The sequence below is a fragment of the Rutidosis leptorrhynchoides genome, chromosome 6 (assembly GCF_046630445.1).
Source record: "Rutidosis leptorrhynchoides isolate AG116_Rl617_1_P2 chromosome 6, CSIRO_AGI_Rlap_v1, whole genome shotgun sequence".
Lineage (NCBI taxonomy): Eukaryota > Viridiplantae > Streptophyta > Magnoliopsida > Asterales > Asteraceae > Rutidosis > Rutidosis leptorrhynchoides.
The window spans coordinates 420184713-420206528 of record NC_092338.1 but is presented as its reverse complement, the minus strand read 5'-3'; the positions used below and the strand labels follow the sequence as shown (position 1 = coordinate 420206528).

Genomic DNA, 21816 nt, shown 5'->3' with positions numbered 1-21816 from the left:
GATATTTTAAAAATTTAATTAGTTGCTAAGTTGGAAAAAAAATTAATTGTGTTTTTAGTTTATTATATATTTGTTTGTTTATATATATATATACAAAAATTTTAAGTGTGAGGTAAAATTTTTGGTACTATTGAAGTACAGTCCCATCTTTTGTGTGATTAACATGACTGTTAACAGGTACTTACGATGATGATGCATTCAACAGAAAGAAACACCAAATTTATATTATAATAAAAGGATTTGTATGTTCATACGATAAGCATTTTACGATCTCCAATTTTTAACCAAGGAAGTTCTAACAACCTTTACACTTTTTGTCCTCTCAAATTTATATTTTTTATCTGATTTTTTGTAATGAGGGCATTACAAAATCTTAAGTATGGGGTGGGATATAAATTCTCGAGAACTTAGAATTTGGTCATTTTTACGTAAAATTTGAAAATTTTTAAACAAATATACATCAGTTATTTGATTAAAACATATAAAAAGAAAACCACGTATAAGGAAATTTATAAACCCATATGTTTAGAACCATCTATCACGTGTTTCTATGAAGTTTATTGCAGATGTCATTGCTTTGGAATATATAAACCTGATTATCCCATTTATGCGAGTAATAAAGGATGATTCAAGTCCATCCTTAAAGGAAGTAAAGTCTTCTAAATTTCGTTTTACTTGGTATAGCATACTTCCTAAACTATATCATTTCATACTAATATCGTATCACGATATAAAAGTACCGTGGGAAGAGAAAGTCTTGAACTTTCAACCCGAAAATAAACTTGGTAGGGTAAATCCAAGTCGCTATCCAGTGCAAGACCAATTACGGTGTATAAGCTGGAGCAGGATCTGTCCCATGCGATAGCTTAGTCTTCACAGTTTTAACCCTTGAATTGAAATGTATAAATTGTCATAAAAGACCGATAGATATATCGCGTCAGGGGGCGCCCGGTTAAGAGTTCCATGATACTACAATCATGGGGGCGGATAGCTTGCTAATCGCCGACTGAGACTTCGGTTTTCAGTTACCCTCAACCGGAATTTGAGGTTAAAACCGGAAAACGTGTCTAGTGTAAAAACTAGCAAGACATTTTAAAAAAAAAAATCATAAAACATTTTCACAAGGTCCAATTTTCCCTAAGGATTCAAATTTTTTACTTTTCGTGTGACTTTAATCACGAAATTTCAACTTCGTTTCTGTTGCCAGAATTTCATTTCGTATGGTGTGTGTGTGTGATCCAATAAATATCGTGTGGTGTTTTCAATTTATTTCATAAAGTGTGTGTCTTCAATTCGTGTGGTTTGTTTGTTAAAAAAAAAGGAAAAAAAAAAAGAAAAAGAAAAAAAGTATGTGGATTGATTTGATATGTTTGATTGTTGTAAGTTTAGTATTGCTTGAGGACAAGCAATGTTTAAGTGTGGGGTGTTTGATATTGCGAGAAAAATACATATTCTTACTTACAATATTAATACGAAATGTTATGATTTCAATTGTATTTTAGTAATTTTCGGTTTATGACTTGTTAAAATGTGTGTAAAAATATAAAATGGCGAATGAAGTATTGTTGTGAAAAAGTGAAGATTTCAAGCTCAAAATGACGATAAAATGAAGATCTCTAGTAAGCAACAAAAGACTACAACATTATTGCTCAAGACAACGATGATTTGATCCAGATATCAAATTATGGGACGTTATATATATATATATATATATATATATATATATATATATATATATATATATATATATATATATATATATATATATATATATATATATATATATATATATATTCATGTGCCTACTTGACCAACTTTAAGACCATGGGACGGTTGCTTTTAATTTTATTATAATTCTTCATCAACTTTCATCACTGTAAGCAGTCACATTCCATACTACTTTAATTTAATATGGAAAATAACTTGAAACTGCCTACTACCTATTCTATTTAATCGAAAGGCAGAAGGCAAACAAAAGGAGAGTAGTAGTTAGTTTTAGTTTATGATTGTAGACAGTAGCAAGTTAGAAAGCTAGAACACAACAAAAATATAGTCTCAACACTGTCAAAATTCCATTTCAAAAATACTCCGTACCAATTATTTCAACTTTCATTCTGTACCAATTTTAATTTCAAATGTAATAGGTTAGTTTCAATATTGTACGGGTATTATTGTTCGTGTGCACGGGTGCTGTTATTTCCATTTCTATCGTTTGCAGTTAATAAATTGAAGATTGTTTGTAAGTTGTTCACTTGTTCTATTTAATTTTTCATTATCGCTACTATCATTATTATTGTTATTATTATTAGTTGTAGCATTTTTATTACTATCATTTTGTTAGAATTATTATTATTGTTATTATTGCCATGTTTACTATATTATGTTTGTATTTTTACTCCTGTCCTATTATTATGATTAGCTAGTTTACTCTCGTGTTTGCTTAGATGTAGAACCCCTCAAATATGGATTGTTATCATTTAGAATACTAAAATGTAACTTAGATTATTTTTAATATTGTGCCTAGTTGAAAGAACCATTGTTATATAATTAGATATTTAACCCAATCACTTAATTTATTAGATAAAAATAGCGAAAGTTATTTTTATTGATATAGATTATGCTTTAACACTAAAAGTGGTTTAGACGAACTTATGGATAAATTATTAACACCAATTTAGAAATAAGATTCGGTGGTTTGAGTAATATTATAGTTCATATAAACGTGAAATTGTAATAGGGAAACCGTTATGATTTAAGTTTTGGTGAAAGTCAAAACTAGGCTAGGTCTCAATTTAGATAATCGGGGTATAGTTAACTATCTAAAATAAGATCCAATGAAAATTAGATTTAATTTTAATTAGTTAAGATTTTATATAAATTCGAAAGAAAAATATATAAAGTAAACATTTTAGAGTAATTACAAATGTTATTTAGATCAATTCTAGATATTGTGTTCAATCAAAAGATCCATTATTATATAAATTTAATACTTAATCCCCGTCACATAGTTTATTGAATCGTTTAGTGAAAGTTAAATTGGTGATATATAAAATATGCTTCAACACTATTTGTGATCTAGACAAAACGTAGGATTATATTCCTGCCAAAAATATAAGAATACATATTTGGTGATTTGGTGGTATTAAGATTTATATAGTCATGAAATTATAAGAAGGGAAACCATTTTAGTTTAAGTTTTAATGAAAGTTAAAACAAGGTTGAATCACATTTCGAATGATCGGGTATAGTTTGCTTTGTTAAGATGAGATTAGCGAAAGTTAAGTTGAATCTTAGTAAATCAAGACTTTATGAAATCGAGAGGTTATCACGAAGTTATATACTATATAATATTGTAATCAGACTTAACAATAATCCATGGTATATTGATTATGAATTGTCTATGATTCATATCAACGAGGGGGACGAAATCTAAGTAAATACGCTTTCTTGTATTTTTATTTATTGTAATTTTTATTATTATTTTAGTTAATTATATCCAAAACCAAAAACCAATTAAAACCCACTTAAAAGTATAATTAATTGTCATTAAATTCTTGAATACGCTTCTCCCTGTGGAACGAACTTGACTTGCCAGTATCTATTGCTGCATGATCGGGACCAGTTGCCCGTAGTGTGATAATATTTATTAGTTAGTTTAGTTGTAAAATTTAAAGGTCGGTTTTATCACATCAAATTTTTGGCGCCGCTGCCGGGGAGCGGTTTTGTTTAAAAGATTTTAATAGACTTTTAGTTATTCGATCCTTTCGTGGGAAGTTATTTTCACGAAAGTTACCTGCTTTATTTTTGTTTTTGTTTGTTTTGTTTTTCTTTTGTGGTGTGATTGCCGCTAGGTTACAGGTATAATATGGCTGGGTATGATTATATGATTTTGGAAGCCATGTATGATGTCCAAAAATCGGATGAATCGTCGGTTTTCATGGGTATGAATGATGATTGGTATATGGGTTCTTCAGAAGCTAGGGTTGAACCAAGAAGTGTTTGTGAGACTTATGGAGGTTACTATATGCCTGAGGAGTGTGATGATAATCTTATGTATTATTGTGACCCCATGGTGAAATGTCACGTTCTTATTGATTAAAAACGTTCCATATTAATTGATTTCGTTGCGAGGTTTTGACCTCTATATGAGATGTTTTTCAAAGACTGCATTCATTTTTAAAACAAACCATAATCTTTATTTCATAAATAAAGGTTTAAAAAGCTTTATGTAGATTATCAAATAATGATAATCTAAAATATCCTGTTTACACACGACCATTACATAATGGTTTACAATACAAATATGTTACATCGAAATCAGTTTCTTGAATGCAGTTTTTACACAATATCATACAAACATGGACTCCAAATCTTGTCCTTATTTTAGTATGCAACAGCGGAAGCTCTTAGTATTCACCTGAGAATAAACATGCTTTAAACGTCAACAAAAATGTTGGTGAGTTATAGGTTTAACCTATATATATCAAATCGTAACAATAGACCACAAGATTTCATGTTTCAATACACATCCCATACATAGAGATAAAAATCATTCATATGGTGAACACCTGGTAACCGACATTAACAAGATGCATATATAAGAATATCCCCATCATTCCGGGACACCCTTCGGATATGATATAAATTTCGAAGTACTAAAGCATCCGGTACTTTGGATGGGGTTTGTTAGGCCCAATAGATCTATCTTTAGGATTCGCGTCAATTAGGGTGTCTGTTCCCTGATTCTTATATTACCAGACTTAATAAAAAGGGGCATATTCGATTTCGATAATTCAACCATAGAATGTAGTTTCACGTACTTGTGTCTATTTTGTAAATCATTTATAAAACCTGCATGTATTCTCATCCCAAAAATATTAGATTTTAAAAGTGGGACTATAACTCACTTTCACAGATTTTTACTTCGTCGGGAAGTAAGACTTGGCCACTGGTCGATTCACGAACCTATAACAAATATGTACATATATATCAAAGTATGTTCAAAATATATTTACAACACTTTTAATACATTTTGATGTTTTAAGTTCATTAAGTCAGCTGTCCTCGTTAGTAACCTACAACTAGTTGTCCACATTTAGATGTACAGAAATAAATCGATAAATATTATCTTGAATCAATCCACGACCCAGTGTATACGTATCTCAGTATTGATCACAACTCAAACTATATATATTTTGAAATCAACCTCAACCCTGTATAGCTAACTCCAACATTCACATATAGAGTGTCTATGGTTGTTCCGAAATATATATAGATGTGTCGACATAATAGGTCGAAACATTGTATACGTGTCTATGGTATCTCAAGATTATATAATATACAATACAAGTTGATTAAGTTATGGTTGGAATAGATTTGTTACCAATTTTCACGTAGCTAAAATGAGAAAAATTATCCAATCTTGTTTTACCCATAACTTCTTCATTTTAAATCCGTTTTGAGTGAATCAAATTGCTATGGTTTCATATTGAACTCTATTTTATGAATCTAAATAGAAAAAGTATATGTTTATAGTCAGAAAAATAAGTTACAAGTTGTTTTTGTAAAGGTAGTCATTTCAGTCGAAAGAACGACGTCTAGATGATAATTTTAGAAAACATACTTCCACTTTGAGTTTAACCATAATTTTTGGATATGGTTTCATGTTCATAATAAAAATCATTTTCTCAGAATAACAACTTTTAAATCAAAGTTTATCATAGTTTTTAATTAACTAACCCAAAACAGCCCGCTGTGTTACTACGACGGCGTAAATCCGGTTTTACGGTGTTTTTCGTGTTTCCAGGTTTTAAATCATTAAGTTAGCATATCATATAGATATAGAACATGTTTTTAGTTGATTTTAAAAGTCAAGTTAGAAGGATTAACTTTTGTTTGCGAACAAGTTTAGAATTAACTAAACTATGTTCTAGTGATTACAAATTTAAACCTTCGAATAAGATAGCTTTATATGTATGAATCAAATGATGTTATGAACATTATTACTACCTTAAGTTCCTTGGATAAACCTACTGGAAAAGAGAAAAATGGATCTAGCTTCAACGGATCCTTGGATGGCTCGAAGTTCTTGAAGCAGAATCATGACACGAAAACAAGTTCAAGTAAGATCATCACTTGAAATAAGATTGTTATAGTTATAGAAATTGAACCAAAGTTTGAATATGATTATTACCTTGTATTAGAATGATAACCTACTGTAAGAAACAAAGATTTCTTGAGGTTGGATGATCACCTTACAAGATTGGAAGTGAGCTAGCAAACTTGAAAGTATTCTTGATTTTATGTAACTAGAACTTGTAGAATATATGAAGAACACTTAGAACTTGAAGATAGAACTTGAGAGAGATCAATTAGATGAAGAAAATTGAAGAATGAAAGTGTTTGTAGGTGTTTTTGGTCGTTGGTGTATGGATTAGATATAAAGGATATGTACTTTTGTTTTCATGTAAATAAGTCATGAATGATTACTCATATTTTTGTAATTTTATGAGATATTTCATGCTAGTTGCCAAATGATGGTTCCCACATGTGTTAGGTGACTCACATGGGCTGCTAAGAGCTGATCATTGGAGTGTATATACCAATAGTACATACATCTAAAAGCTGTGTATTGTACGAGTACGAATACGGGTGCATACGAGTAGAATTGTTGATGAAACTGAACGAGGATGTAATTGTAAGCATTTTTGTTAAGTAGAAGTATTTTGATAAGTGTATGGAAGTCTTTCAAAAGTGTATAAATACATATTAAAACACTACATGTATATACATTTTAACTGAGTCGTTAAGTTATCGTTAGTCGTTACATGTAAGTGTTGTTTTGAAACCTTTAGGTTAACGATCTTGTTAAATGTTGTTAACCCAATGTTTATAATATCAAATGAGATTTTAAATTATTATATTATCATGATATTATCATGTATGAATATCTCTTAATATGATATATATACATTAAATGTCTTTACAACGATAATCGTTACATATATGTCTCGTTTAAAAATCATTAAGTTAGTAGTCTTGTTTTTACATATGTAGTTCATTGTTAAGATACTTAATAATATGTTTACTTATCATAGTATCATGTTAACTATATATATATATCCATATATATGTCATCATATAGTTTTTACAAGTTTTAACGTTCGTGAATCACCGGTCAACTTGGGTGGTCAATTGTCTATATGAAACATATTTCAATTAATCAAGTCTTAACAAGTTTGATTGCTTAACATGTTGGAAACATTTAATCATGTAAATATCAATCTCAATTAATATATATAAACATGGAAAAGTTTGGGTCACTACAGTACCTACCCGTTAAATAAATTTCGTCCCGAAATTTTAAGCTGTTGAAGGTGTTGACGAATCTTCTGGAAATAGATGCGGGTATTTCTTCTTCATCTGATCTTCACGCTCCTAGGTGAACTCGGGTCCTCTATGAGCATTCCATCGAACCTTAACAATTGGTATCTTGTTTTGCTTAAGTCTTTTAACCTCACGATCCATTATTTCGACGGGTTCTTCGATGAATTGAAGTTTTTCGTTGATTTGGATTTCATCTAACGGAATAGTGAGATCTTCTTTAGCAAAACATTTCTTCAAATTTGAGACGTGGAAAGTGTTATGTACAGCCGCGAGTTGTTGAGGTAACTCAAGTCGGTAAGCTACTGGCCCGACACGATCAATAATCTTGAATGGTCCAATATACCTTGGATTTAATTTCCCTCGTTTACCAAATCGAACAACGCCTTTCCAAGGTGCAACTTTAAGCATGACCATCTCTCCAATTTCAAATTCTATATCTTTTCTTTTAATGTCAGCGTAGCTCTTTTGTCGACTTTGGGCGGTTTTCAACCGTTGTTGAATTTGGATGATCTTCTCGGTAGTTTCTTGTATAATCTCTGGACCCGTAATCTGTCTATCCCCCACTTCACTCCAAAAAATTGGAGACCTACACTTTCTACCATAAAGTGCTTCAAACGGCGCCATCTCAATGCTTGAATGGTAGCTGTTGTTGTAGGAAAATTCGACTAACGGTAGATGTCAATCCCAACTGTTTCCAAAATCAATAACACATGCTCGTAGCATGTCTTCAAGCATTTGTATCGTCCTTTCGCTCTGCCCATCATTTTGTGGATGATAGGCAGTACTCATGTCTAGACGAGTTCCTAATGCTTGCTGTAATGTCTGCCAGAATCTTGAAATAAATCTGCCATCCCTATCAGAGATAATAGAGATTGGTATTCCATGTCTGGAGACAACTTCCTTCAAATACAGTCGTGCTAACTTCTCCATCTTGTCATCTTCTCTTATTGGCAGGAAGTGTGCTGATTTGGTGAGACGATCAACTATTACCCAAATAGTATTAAAACCACTTGCAGTCCTTGGCAATTTAGTGATGAAATCCATGGTAATGTTTTCCCATTTCCATTCCGGGATTTCGGGTTGTTGAAGTAGACCTGATGGTTTCTGATGCTCAGCTTTGACCTTAGAACACGTCAAACATTCTCCTACGTATTTAGCAACATCGGCTTTCATACCCGGCCACCAAAAATGTTTCTTGAGATCCTTGTACATCTTCCCCGTTCCAGGATGTATTGAGTATCTGGTTTTATGAGCTTCTCTAAGTACCATTTCTCTCATATCTCCAAATTTTGGTACCCAAATCCTTTCAGCGCTATACTGGGTTCCGTCTTCCCGAATATTAAGATGCTTCTCCGATCCTTTGGGTATTTCATCCTTTAAATTTCCCTCTTTTAAAACTCCTTGTTGCGCCTCCTTTATTTGAGTAGTAAGGTTATTATGAATCATTATATTCATAGATTTTACTCGAATGGGTTCTCTGTCCTTCCTGCTCAAGGCATCGGCTACCACATTTGCCTTCCCCGGGTGGTAACGAATCTCAAAGTCGTAATCATTCAATAATTCAATCCACCTACGCTGCCTCATATTCAGTTGTTTCTGATTAAATATGTGTTGAAGACTTTTGTGGTCGGTATATATAATACTTTTGACCCCATATAAGTAGTGCCTCCAAGTCTTTAATGCAAAAACAATCGCTCCTAATTCCAAATCATGCGTCGTATAATTTTGTTCGTGAATCTTCAATTGTCTAGACGCATAAGCAATCACCTTCGTTCGTTGCATTAATACACAACCGAGACCTTGCTTTGATGCATCACAATAAATCACAAAATCATCATTCCCTTCAGGCAATGACAATATAGGTGCCGTAGTTAGCTTTTTCTTCAATAACTGAAACGCTTTCTCTTGTTCATTATTCCATTCAAATTTCTTCCCTTTATGCGTTAATGCAATCAAGGGTTTTGCTATTCTGGAAAAGTCTTGGATGAACCTTCTGTAGTAACCAGCTAGTCCTAAAAACTGGCGTATGTGTTTCGGAGTTTTCGGGGTTTCCCACTTTTCAACAGTTTCTATCTTTGCCGGATCCACCTTAATACCTTCTTTGTTCACTATGTGACCGAGGAATTGAACTTCTTCCAACCAAAATGCACACTTTGAAAACTTAGCGTACAATTCTTCCTTCCTCAATACTTCTAACACCTTTCTCAAATGTTCACCGTGTTCTTGGTCATTCTTTGAGTAAATAAGTATGTCATCAATAAAAACAATGACAAACTTGTCAAGGTATGGTCCACACACTCGGTTCATAAGGTCCATGAACACAGCTGGTGCATTAGTTAAACCAAACGGCATGACCATAAACTCGTAATGACCGTAACGTGTTCTGAAAGCAGTCTTTGGAATATCATCTTCTTTCACCCGCATTTGATGATACCCGGAACGTAAGTCAATCTTTGAATAAACAGACGAGCCTTGTAGTTGATCAAATAAGTCGTCGATTCTTGGTAGTGGGTAGCGGTTCTTGATGGTAAGTTTGTTCAACTCTCGGTAGTCGATACACAACCTGAATGTACCATCTTTCTTCTTGACAAACAAAACAGGAGCTCCCCACGGTGATGTGCTTGGTCGAATGAAACCACGCTCTAAAAGTTCTTGTAATTGGCTTTGCAGTTCTTTCATCTCGCTGGGTGCGAGTCTATAAGGAGCACGAGCTATTGGTGCAGCTCCTGGTACAAGATCTATTTGAAATTCAACGGATCGATGTGGGGGTAATCCCGGTAATTCTTTCGGAAATACATCGGGAAATTCTTTTGCAATGGGAACATCATTGATGCTCTTTTATTCAGTTTGTACTTTCTCGACGTGTGCTAGAACAGCATAGCAACCTTTTCTTATTAGTTTTTGTGCCTTCAAATTACTAATAAGATGTAGCTTCGTGTTGCCCTTTTCTCCGTACACCATTAAGGGTTTTCCTTTTTCTCGTATAATGCGAATTGCATTTTTGTAACAAACGATCTCTGCTTTCACTTCTTTCAACCAGTCCATACCGATTATCACATCAAAACTCCCTAACTCTACTGGTATCAAATCAATCTTAAATGTTTCACTAACCAGTTTAATTTCTCGATTCCGACATATATTATCTGCTGAAATTAATTTACCATTTGCTAATTCGAGTAAAAATTTACTATCCAAAGGCGTCAATGGACAACTTAATTTAGCACAAAAATCTCTACTCATATAGCTTCTATCCGCACCTGAATCAAATAAAACGTAAGCAGATTTATTGTCAATAAGAAACGTACCCGTTACAAGCTCCGGGTCTTCCTGAGTCTCTGCCGCATTAATATTGAAAACTCTTCCGCGGCCTTGTCCATTCGTGTTCTCCTGGTTCGGGCAATTTCTAATAATGTGGCCCGGTTTTTCACATTTATAACAAACTACATTGGCATAACTTGCTCCGACACTACTTGCTTCGCCATTACTCGTTCCGACACCATTTGTTCCTTTCGTTCTATTAACCCCTGGTCCGTAGACCTCACACTTTGCCGCGCTATGACCATTTCTTTTACACTTGTTGCAAAATTTGGTGCAGAACCCCGAGTGATACTTTTCACACCTTTGGCATAGCTGCTTCTGATTGTTGTTGTTGTTGCGGTTATTATTGTTGTTGGGATGATTGTTGTAGTTGCTGTTGTTGTTGTTGTTGGGCCATTTGTTGTAGTTGCGATTGATGTTGCGATTGTTGGGATAATTGTTGCGATTATTGTTGTAATTACTGTTGTTGTTGTATTGGTGATTCTTATCACCGTTTTCCTCCCACTTTCTTTTGACTTGCTTCACATTGGCCTCTTCAGCAGCCTGTTCTTTAATTCTTTCTTCAATCTGGTTCACTAGTTTGTGAGCCATTCTACATGCCTGTTGTATGGAGGCGGGCTCGTGTGAACTTATATCTTCTTGGATTCTTTCCGGTAATCCTTTCACAAACGCGTCGATCTTCTCTTCCTCATCTTCGAATGCTCCCGGACACAATAGGCACAATTCTGTGAATCATCTTTCGTACGTGGTAATATCAAATCCTTGGGTTCGTAACCCTCTAAGTTCTGTCTTGAGCTTATTGACCTCGGTTCTGGGACGGTACTTCTCGTTCATCAAGTGCTTGAATGCTGACCACGGTAGTACGTACGCATCGTCTTGTCCCACTTGCTCTAGATAGGTATTCCACCATGTTAACGCAGAACCTGTGAAGGTATGCGTAGCGTACTTCACTTTGTCCTCTTCAGTACACTTACTTATGGCAAACACAGATTCGACCTTCTCGGTCCACCGTTTCAATCCGATCGGTCCTTCGGTTCCATCAAATTCCAAAGGTTTGCAGGCAGTGAATTCTTTGTAGGTGCATCCTACACGATTTCCTGTACTGCTAGATCCAAGGTTATTGTTGGTATGTAGCGCAGCCTGTACTGCGGCTATGTTTGAAGCTAAAAAATTACGGAATTCCTCTTCATTCATATTCACGGTGTGTCGAGTAGTCGGTGCCATTTCCTTCAAAATAGTCAAATGGAACAAGTTAATCATACAGAATATTAAGAGTAGTTAATAGTATTTCGTAGCATAATATGAACTCATTTATAAAAGCTTTTTCTTCATATTAGCGTTTTATAAGTTTAAATTCGGGTAGTACCTACCCGTTAAGTTCATACTTAGTAGCTAATATACAATTCAACTACTACAATTCTATATGAAAAACTGATTATAATAATATTTCGCGTTCAAACTTTTACACAATATTTTACAAACTTACAATACCGCTTATTTTACATATAGCATGAAATATAGCACACAATAAATTTGATACAAGATGGTTGTGAAGATAATTCTAGCTAGTACACAAGTCGTTCAGCAAAGGCAATAAAGACACGTAATTCATACGTCCAGAAACAGGTCATGCATTCTGGTTTTACTAGGATTACTTCCCATCCTTGGTCTTGTGGAACATAACCGTTATGGCCATTGATAAGACAGCGTGTTGTAACGTCGTCAAAGGGACGAGAGTTACGTAATGTCCAACAGTCCCGTAACAATCTAAAAACCTCATTTCTTACCCCAATTACCGACTCCGTCACTTGTGGGAACGTTTTGTTTAATAGTTGTAGCCCGATGTTCTTGTTCTCACTTTGGTGAGAAGCGAACATTACTAATCCGTAAGCATAACATGCTTCTTTATGTTGCATGTTAGCCGCTTTTTCTAAATCACGAAGTCCAATATTCGGATATATTGAGTCAAAATAATTTCTTAACCCATTGCGTAAAATAGCATTTGGGTTCCCCGCAATATATGCGTCAAAGTAAACACATCGTAACTTATGGATTTCCCAATGTGAAATCCCCCATCTTTCGAACGAAAGCCTTTTATAAACCAAGGCATTCTTGGAACGTTCTTCGAATGTCTTACAAACTGATCTCGCCTTAAATAGTTGTGCCGAAGAATTCTGACCGACTCTAGACAAGATTTCATCAATCATGTCTCCGGGTAGGTCTCTTAAAATATTAGGTTGTCTATCCATTTTGTGTTTTTTATACTGTAAAATAGACAAGAGTTAGATTCATAAAAAAAAATACTTATTAATACAAGCAATTTTTACATATATCATAAAGCATAAGCACACTATATTACATATATTACACCACACGAATACAACTATCTTATTCCGACTCGCTTGTTTCTTCTTCTTCGGTTTTGGTTCGTTTTGCCAAGTTTCTAGGGATATATGATGTTCCCCTAATACGAGCCGTCGTTTTCCACATTGGTTTAGAAAAACCTGGTGGTTTAGAGGTTCCCGGGTCATTGTTACAACTTAAGGACTTCGGGGGTTGACGATACATATAAAGTTCATCGGGGTTGGAATTAGATTTCTCTATTTTTATGCCCTTTCCCTTATTATTTTCTTTTACCTTTTTAAATTCAGTTGGGGTAATTTCTATAACATCATCGGAATTCTCGTCGGAATCCGATTCATCGGAGAATTGGTAATCCTCCCAATATTTTGCTTCCTTGGCGGAAACACCATTGACCATAATTAACCTTGGTCGGTTGGTTGAGGATTTTCTTTTACTTAACCGTTTTATTATTTCCCCCACCGGTTCTATTTCTTCATCCGGTTCCGATTCTTCTTCCGGTTCCGATTCTTCTTCCGGTTCCGACTCTTCTTCCGGTTCCTCTTCGGGAACTTGTGAATCAGTCCACGAATCATTCCAATTTACATTTGACTCTTCATTATTATTAGGTGAGTCAATGGGACTTGTTCTAGAGGTAGACATCTATCACATAATATCAAACGCGTTAAGAGATTAATATATCACATAATATTCACATGTTAAAAATATATAGTTTCCAACAAAATTTGTTAAGCAATCATTTTTCAAGTAAACACGGTCGAAGTCCAGACTCACTAATGCATCCTAACAAACTCGATAAGACACACTAATGCAAAATTCTGGTTCTCTAAGACCAACGCTCGGATACCAACTGAAATGTCCCGTTCTTATTGATTAAAAACGTTCCATATTAATTGATTTCGTTGCGAGGTTTTGACCTCTATATGAGACGTTTTTCAAAGACTGCATTCATTTTTAAAACAAACCATAACCTTTATTTCATAAATAAAGGTTTAAAAAGCTTTATGTAGATTATCAAATAATGATAATCTAAAATATCCTGTTTACACACGACCATTACATAATGGTTTACAATACAAATATGTTACATCGAAATCAGTTTCTTGAATGCAGTTTTTACACAATATCATACAAACATGGACTCCAAATCTTGTCCTTATTTTAGTATGCAACAGCGGAAGCTCTTAGTATTCACCTGAGAATAAACATGCTTTAAACGTCAACAAAAATGTTGGTGAGTTATAGGTTTAACCTATATATATCAAATCGTAACAATAGACCACAAGATTTCATATTTCAATACACATCCCATACATAGAGATAAAAATCATTCATATGGTGAACACCTGGTAACCGACATTAACAAGATGCATATATAAGAATATCCCCATCATTCCGGGACACCCTTCGGATATGATATAAATTTCGAAGTACTAAAGCATCCGGTACTTTGGATGGGGTTTGTTAGGCCCAATAGATCTATCTTTAGGATTCGCGTCAATTAGGGTGTCTGTTCCCTGATTCTTATATTACCAGACTTAATAAAAAGGGGCATATTCGATTTTGATAATTCAACCATAGAATGTAGTTTCACGTACTTGTGTCTATTTTGTAAATCATTTATAAAACCTGCATGTATTCTCATCCCAAAAATATTAGATTTTAAAAGTGGGACTATAACTCACTTTCACAGATTTTTACTTCGTCGGGAAGTAAGACTTGGCCACTGGTCGATTCACGAACCTATAACAAATATGTACATATATATCAAAGTATGTTCAAAATATATTTACAACACTTTTAATACATTTTGATGTTTTAAGTTCATTAAGTCAGCTGTCCTCGTTAGTAACCTACAACTAGTTATCCACATTTAGATGTACAGAAATAAATCGATAAATATTATCTTGAATCAATCCACGACCCAGTGTATACGTATCTCAGTATTGATCACAACTCAAACTATATATATTTTGGAATCAACCTCAACCCTGTATAGCTAACTCCAACATTCACATATAGAGTGTCTATGGTTGTTCCGAAATATATATAGATGTGTCGACATGATAGGTCAAAACATTGTATACGTGTCTATGGTATCTCAAGATTATATAATATACAATACAAGTTGATTAATTTATGGTTGGAATAGATTTGTTACCAATTTTCACGTAGCTAAAATGAGAAAAATTATCCAATCTTGTTTTACCCATAACTTCTTCATTTTAAATCCGTTTTGAGTGAATCAAATTGCTATGGTTTCATATTGAACTCTATTTTATGAATCTAAACAGAAAAAGTATAGGTTTATAGTCGTAAAAATAAGTTACAAGTCGTTTTTGTAAAGATAGTCATTTCAGTCGAAAGAACGACGTCTAGATGACCATTTTAGAAAACATACTTCCACTTTGAGTTTAACCATAATTTTTGGATATGGTTTCATGTTCATAATAAAAATCATTTTCTCAGAATAAAAACTTTTAAATCAAAGTTTATCATAGTTTTTAATTAACTAACCCAAAACAGCCCGCTGTGTTACTACGACGGCGTAAATCCGGTTTTACGGTGTTTTTCGTGTTTCCAGGTTTTAAATCATTAAGTTAACATATCATATAGATATAGAACATGTGTTTAGTTGATTTTAAAAGTCAAGTTAGAAGGATTAACTTTTGTTTGCGAACAAGTTTAGAATTAACTAAACTATGTTCTAGTGATTACAAGTTTAAACCTTCGAATAAGATAGCTTTATATGTATGAATCGAATGATGTTATGAACATCATTACTACCTTAAGTTCCTTGGATAAACCTACTAGAAAAGAGAAAAATGGATCTAGCTTCAACGGATCCTTGGATGGCTCGAAGTTCTTGAAGCAGAATCGTGACACGAAAACAAGTTCAAGTAAGATCATCACTTGAAATAAGATTGTTATAGTTATAGAAATTGAATCAAAGTTTGAATATGATTATTACCTTGTATTAGAATGATAACCTACTGTAAGAAACAAAGATTTCTTGAGGTTGGATGATCACCTTACAAGATTGGAAGTGAGCTAGCAAACTTGAAAGTATTCTTGATTTTATGTAACTAGAACTTGTAGAATATATGAAGAACACTTAGAACTTGAAGATAGAACTTGAGAGAGATCAATTAGAAGAAGAAAATTGAAGAATGAAAGTGTTTGTAGGTGTTTTTGGTCGTTGGTGTATGGATTAGATATAAAGGATATGTAATTTTGTTTTCATGTAAATAAGTCATGAATGATTACTCATATTTTTGTAATTTTATGAGATATTTCATGCTAGTTGCCAAATGATGGTTCCCACATGTGTTAGGTGACTCACATGGGCTGCTAAGAGCTGATCATTGGAGTGTATATACCAATAGTACATACATCTAAAAGCTGTGTATTGTACGAGTACGAATACGGGTGCATACGAGTAGAATTGTTGATGAAACTGAACGAGGATGTAATTGTAAGCATTTTTGTTAAGTAGAAGTATTTTGATAAGTGTATGGAAGTCTTTCAAAAGTGTATAAATACATATTAAAACACTACATGTATATACATTTTAACTGAGTCGTTAAGTTATCGTTAGTCGTTACATGTAAGTGTTGTTTTGAAACCTTTAGGTTAACGATCTTGTTAAATGTTGTTAACCCAATGTTTATAATATCAAATGAGATTTTAAATTATTATATTATCATGTATGAATATCTCTTAATATGATATATACATTAAATGTCTTTACAACGATAATCGTTACATATATGTCTCGTTTAAAAATCATTAAGTTAGTAGTCTTGTTTTTACATATGTAGTTCATTGTTAATATACTTAATGATATGTTTACTTATCATAGTATCATGTTAACTATATATATATATATATATATATATCCATATATATGTCATCATATAGTTTTTACAAGTTTTAACGTTCGTGAATCACCGGTCAACTTGGGTGGTCAATTGTCTATATGAAACATATTTCAATTAATCAAGTCTTAACAAGTTTGATTGCTTAACATGTTGGAAACATTTAATCATGTAAATATCAATCTCAATTAATATATATAAACATGGAAAAGTTCGGGTCACTACACATGGACCAACCATGGGATTATTATGAAGATGGTAACTCATCCTGGGATTCATCTCAACAACACTTTCAAGTTCAACAAGAAGATGAGAGTCAGTCGAATTTGAAAAATGTAATTTTAGACTTCATGAGAAACGAGACTGAACGGAGCCAAAATTTGCAAGAAACACTAGCGGGCCAATAAGAATCCATTGAGCGTTTACAGAGGACCATGAGCGGTATACTCCGGCAAATTGAAGAAAGGGAGCCGGACACTTTTTCGGCTAATTCACTAGCTGATTCGAGGGGTAATACGCTGATACCCGAGGTGGAGAGTGTTGAACCTACCATTATTATACCACCTGCTATCCCAGTTATGTCCACATTTGAAATGCTTAAGTCGGATATTGATGAAGAAGAATCCTGGGATACAATTTTGTATTCATGGGATATTGATAATGATGAAGTTTTTATTCCGGAGATTGAAGTGGTGGAATCATCCGAAATCGTAGAGGGTGACGAACTTGATATAAAGGAACCACTTGAGGAATCCCCTCCTCATATGGATTCTATATATCCTCACGAAATTGATATTTGGGAAACGGTGTATGAAGATCCATTTGGACAAGATCCACCTAAAAGAGTAAACTTTTTATTGCAAGCCACACTTAGAGAAGAGTTGTGCGTTGACTCTCGGGTTAAGTCATCCTTTTTCGGTCAAATGAAAAAGGAATTATATGATATATTATATACCACCCGAGGTGTAAATGAATGGCTCACTCTTCTGATTCGTGGAACTTTCTCCACTGATTTTACATGTCGTCCGATAAATATAGAAAAATTTGACCCCACTAGGCAAAAATTATGGGGTCGAGTCGAGAAAACGACTCATTAAAAATCATGTTTGATTTGTGTTTTTCTTCACGTGTTTGAAAAAAAAATCAATAGGTTAAAAAAAATAAAAAAATATAAAAAAATTGTGTGCTTAAAATTTTATTTTATTTTTTTAAAAAAAAGTGTGATTTATATATATATATATATATATATATATATATATATATATATATATATATATATATATATATATATATATTAAATTTTGATATTTTTAAATAAATGTATTTAAAAATTTAATTATATAAAAAGTAAAAAAAAAAAAAAACGTGTGTTCATTTTTATTATTGTTTCTCAAAAATTTTAAAAATTTTAACTTTTTAATACATTAATTTTAAAAATTGAATTTTAAAATTTATGAACGGATAAAGATCAGGTATAAACAACCGAATGATATTATGAACATCATTACTACCTCAAGTTTAGTAGGTAACTGGAAGTGACAAAAATTGATCTAGCTTCAAAGGATTATTGGATGGCTTGAAAGTTCTTGAAGTAGAATCATGACACGAAAACAAGTTTAAGTAAGATTTCCACTATAAATAAGATAGTTATAGTTATAGAAATTAAATCAAAGTTTGAATATGAGTATTACCTTGTATTAGAAAGATATCTTACTGTAAATAAGAAAGATTTCTTGAGCTTAAATGATTACTTGGATTGGATTAGAAAGCTTGGAAGTAATCTTGCAAACTTGATAGTATTCTTGATTTTATGGAACTAGAACTTATAGAATTTTTGAAGAACACTAAGAACTTGAAGATAGAGCTTGAGAGAGATCAATTAGATGAAGAAAACTGAAAAATGAAAGTGTTGTAGGTATTTTTGGTCGTTGGTATATGGATTAGATATAAAGGATGTGTAAGTTTGTTTTCATGTAAATAATTCATGAATGATTTATAATATTTTTTGTAATTTTGTGAGATATTTCATGCTAGTTACCAAATGATGGTTCTCACATGTTTAATTACTCACATGGGCTGCTAAGGAGCTGATGATTGAGTGTATATACCAATAGTATATACATCTTAGAAGCTGTGTATTGTACGAGTACGAATACGGGTTCATACGAGTAGAATTGTTGATGAAAATGAATGAGGATGTAATTGTAAGCATTTTTGTTAAGTAGAAGTACTTTGATATGTGTCTTGAAGTCTTTCAAAAGTGTACTAATACATCTAAATACACTACATGTATATACATTTTAACTGAGTCGTTAAGTCATCGTTAGTCGTTACATGTAAGTGTTGTTTTGAAACCTTTAAGTTAACGATCTTGTTAAATGTAATTAATTCATTGTTATTATACTTAAATGAGATGTTAAATTGTTATGTTAACATGATAAGATGGTGTATGAATATATCTTAACATCATATATATATATATGTTAAAATACTATTACAACGATAATCGTTACGTATATATATTGTTTCGAAATTCTTAAGTTAGTAGTCTTGCTTTACATATGTAGTTCATTATTAATATACTTAATGATATATATATAATTATCATTTTATCATGTTAAATATAGTGTAACAATATCTTAATATGATACATATGTATTTAGTAAGACGTTGTTATAACGATAATCGTTATATATATCGTTTCGAGTTTCTTAACTTAGTAGTCTCATTTTTATGTATATAACTCATTGTTAATATACCTAGTGATATACTTACTTATCATAATATCATGTTAACTATATATATATATATATATATATATATATATATATATATATATATATATATATATATATATATATATATATATATATATATATATATATATATATATATATATATATATATATATATCATCATATAGTTTTTACAAGTTTTAACGTTCGTGAATCGCCGGTCAACTTGGGTGGTCAATTGTCTACATGACACTCATTTCAAATAATTAAGTCTTAACAAGTTTGATTGCTTAACATGTTGGTAACATTTAATCATGTAAATATCAATTTTATTTAATATATATAAACATGGAAAAGTTCGGGTCACTACATAAACAGTCTAAATCTTCGTTTAGTATACCTAGCCCGAGAGTTCCTACTCGGGCTGAGGCGGATGCACCTTCTAAAAGAGAAGGCGGTGTCGATTTTCAAGGCATTGATGATCTGAATCTCGATGAACCGGCCCAAGAACAAGTGGTGGGGCCAGTTCAGAAGACTACTGAAGAAGCAGAGTCGAAAGTAGAGGATTTCGATCTTCCGGATTTTGAGGTTGTAGATAAGGGAGTTGAGGTGGAAGATAGAGACGGTACAGATGGGACTCGCTCAGAGGATAATTCTGACATGAGATCGGTTTCGAGTGAAGTTGTGAAGTGGTGCATGATCAAGTTCGTCTATCACGGTTATCAGAGCTCGATTCGATTGCACAACAGATCAAAGCACTTGAATCTATGATGAAAGAGGAAAAAAATGAGAACGATGAAGAAACAGAGTCGCAAAGATTAGATGAAGATGAAGATAAAGTGACAAGAGAGTTCTTATAAATGCTCGAGTATAACGAAGAAAAAGAAGCTGCATTCGAAGGTGGTGACGTAAATGCTGATGCGAGCGTTGATGGTGAAGACGAGAAGGTATATGTTCCGGATCTGGGGAAGGGATTAGGTTGCGAGTTTCAAACTAGAAACGGCGGGTATTTGGTGTCCATGAACCCGTTTGATAATCTAGTACGAAATAAAGACAGTCCAAAACTCGCGATGCAGATATCAAGACCGATGATTCTTCTATCTAACGAAACGTTAACTGGTACCGAAATGTTTCAAAGAATGGAAGCACTCGGTTATGAAGAACTCGGATCCAAGATTTTATCGTTGATGCCAATGTAGGAACTCGTAGGTAAAACTGCAGAGCAAATAGCTTTCGAAGGTATCGCATCGGCCATCATAAGTGGTCGAAACAAAGAAGGTGCGACTTCGAGTGCAGCTCGCGCGATAACGGTCATTAAGTCAATGGTCAACGGTATGACTGGAGACGAAAAGAAAGGATTTCGTCGGGTATTTGGAATACGAACGAGAACCCGATCACTGGAGATGAAATATTGGCATTTCGTTGCAGAAAATCGAAGATATGGGAGTTGACGCGTTGAAAGTTCAAGCGGATATAACAACGAAAGAAACAGCTCCTTTTGATGTTTCACCGAGCGAATACGGTAAAGATAACGGTAACCCGTTCACTAACGCTGTTCCGTTAGAAGATTGGATCAAAGATAACGGTGTTGCAACTTCGTATAGTGAAGATGAATCCATCACCATATCAGTTGTAATCCAAATGCGAGATCCAGTAAGACAATACGAAGCAGTTGGTGGTCCACTTATCGCGCTGATCCACTCCACGTCAGCAGAAGTTGAACCGAATCAAGAGAAGAAATTCAAAGTCGCTAGTTTAAACGTCGGTGGTTTGAAACTAAGAAGTGGAGGGAAAAAGAACGAGTGGGATACCGAGAAGTAGAGGCTAACTGCGATCCAGTGGTTGGTAGCTTATGGGCTCGAAAAGGCTGGGAAGAAAGGGAAACGTGTGACGGTTAAGGGTCCAGACGTTTTGTGGAGCATATCATCGCGCGTTATGGGCTTATGGCCGATATATGGCTCAAGTCGATAAGGAATCCTGATGTTATGTTCATAAACTGAATAAGGTTTCTCAAGTTTTTTGCATGATTATACAGAATCTGATTGTTTATCAACCTACATAACTAGATCAGAGACAAAGTTCAAGATATCAATAAGTTTTCAAGACTTCATATATATTAGTATAAAAAATTTGTCATT

At 33.4% G+C, this 21816-nt stretch overlaps 1 pseudogene; it reads left to right on the top strand.

The window, feature by feature from the left end:
- Nucleotides 1-21678, top strand: part of LOC139855152 (protein PLASTID MOVEMENT IMPAIRED 1-like) — a 74441-nt pseudogene extending 52763 nt beyond the window's left edge.
- Nucleotides 21679-21816: the final 138 nt, after the last annotated feature.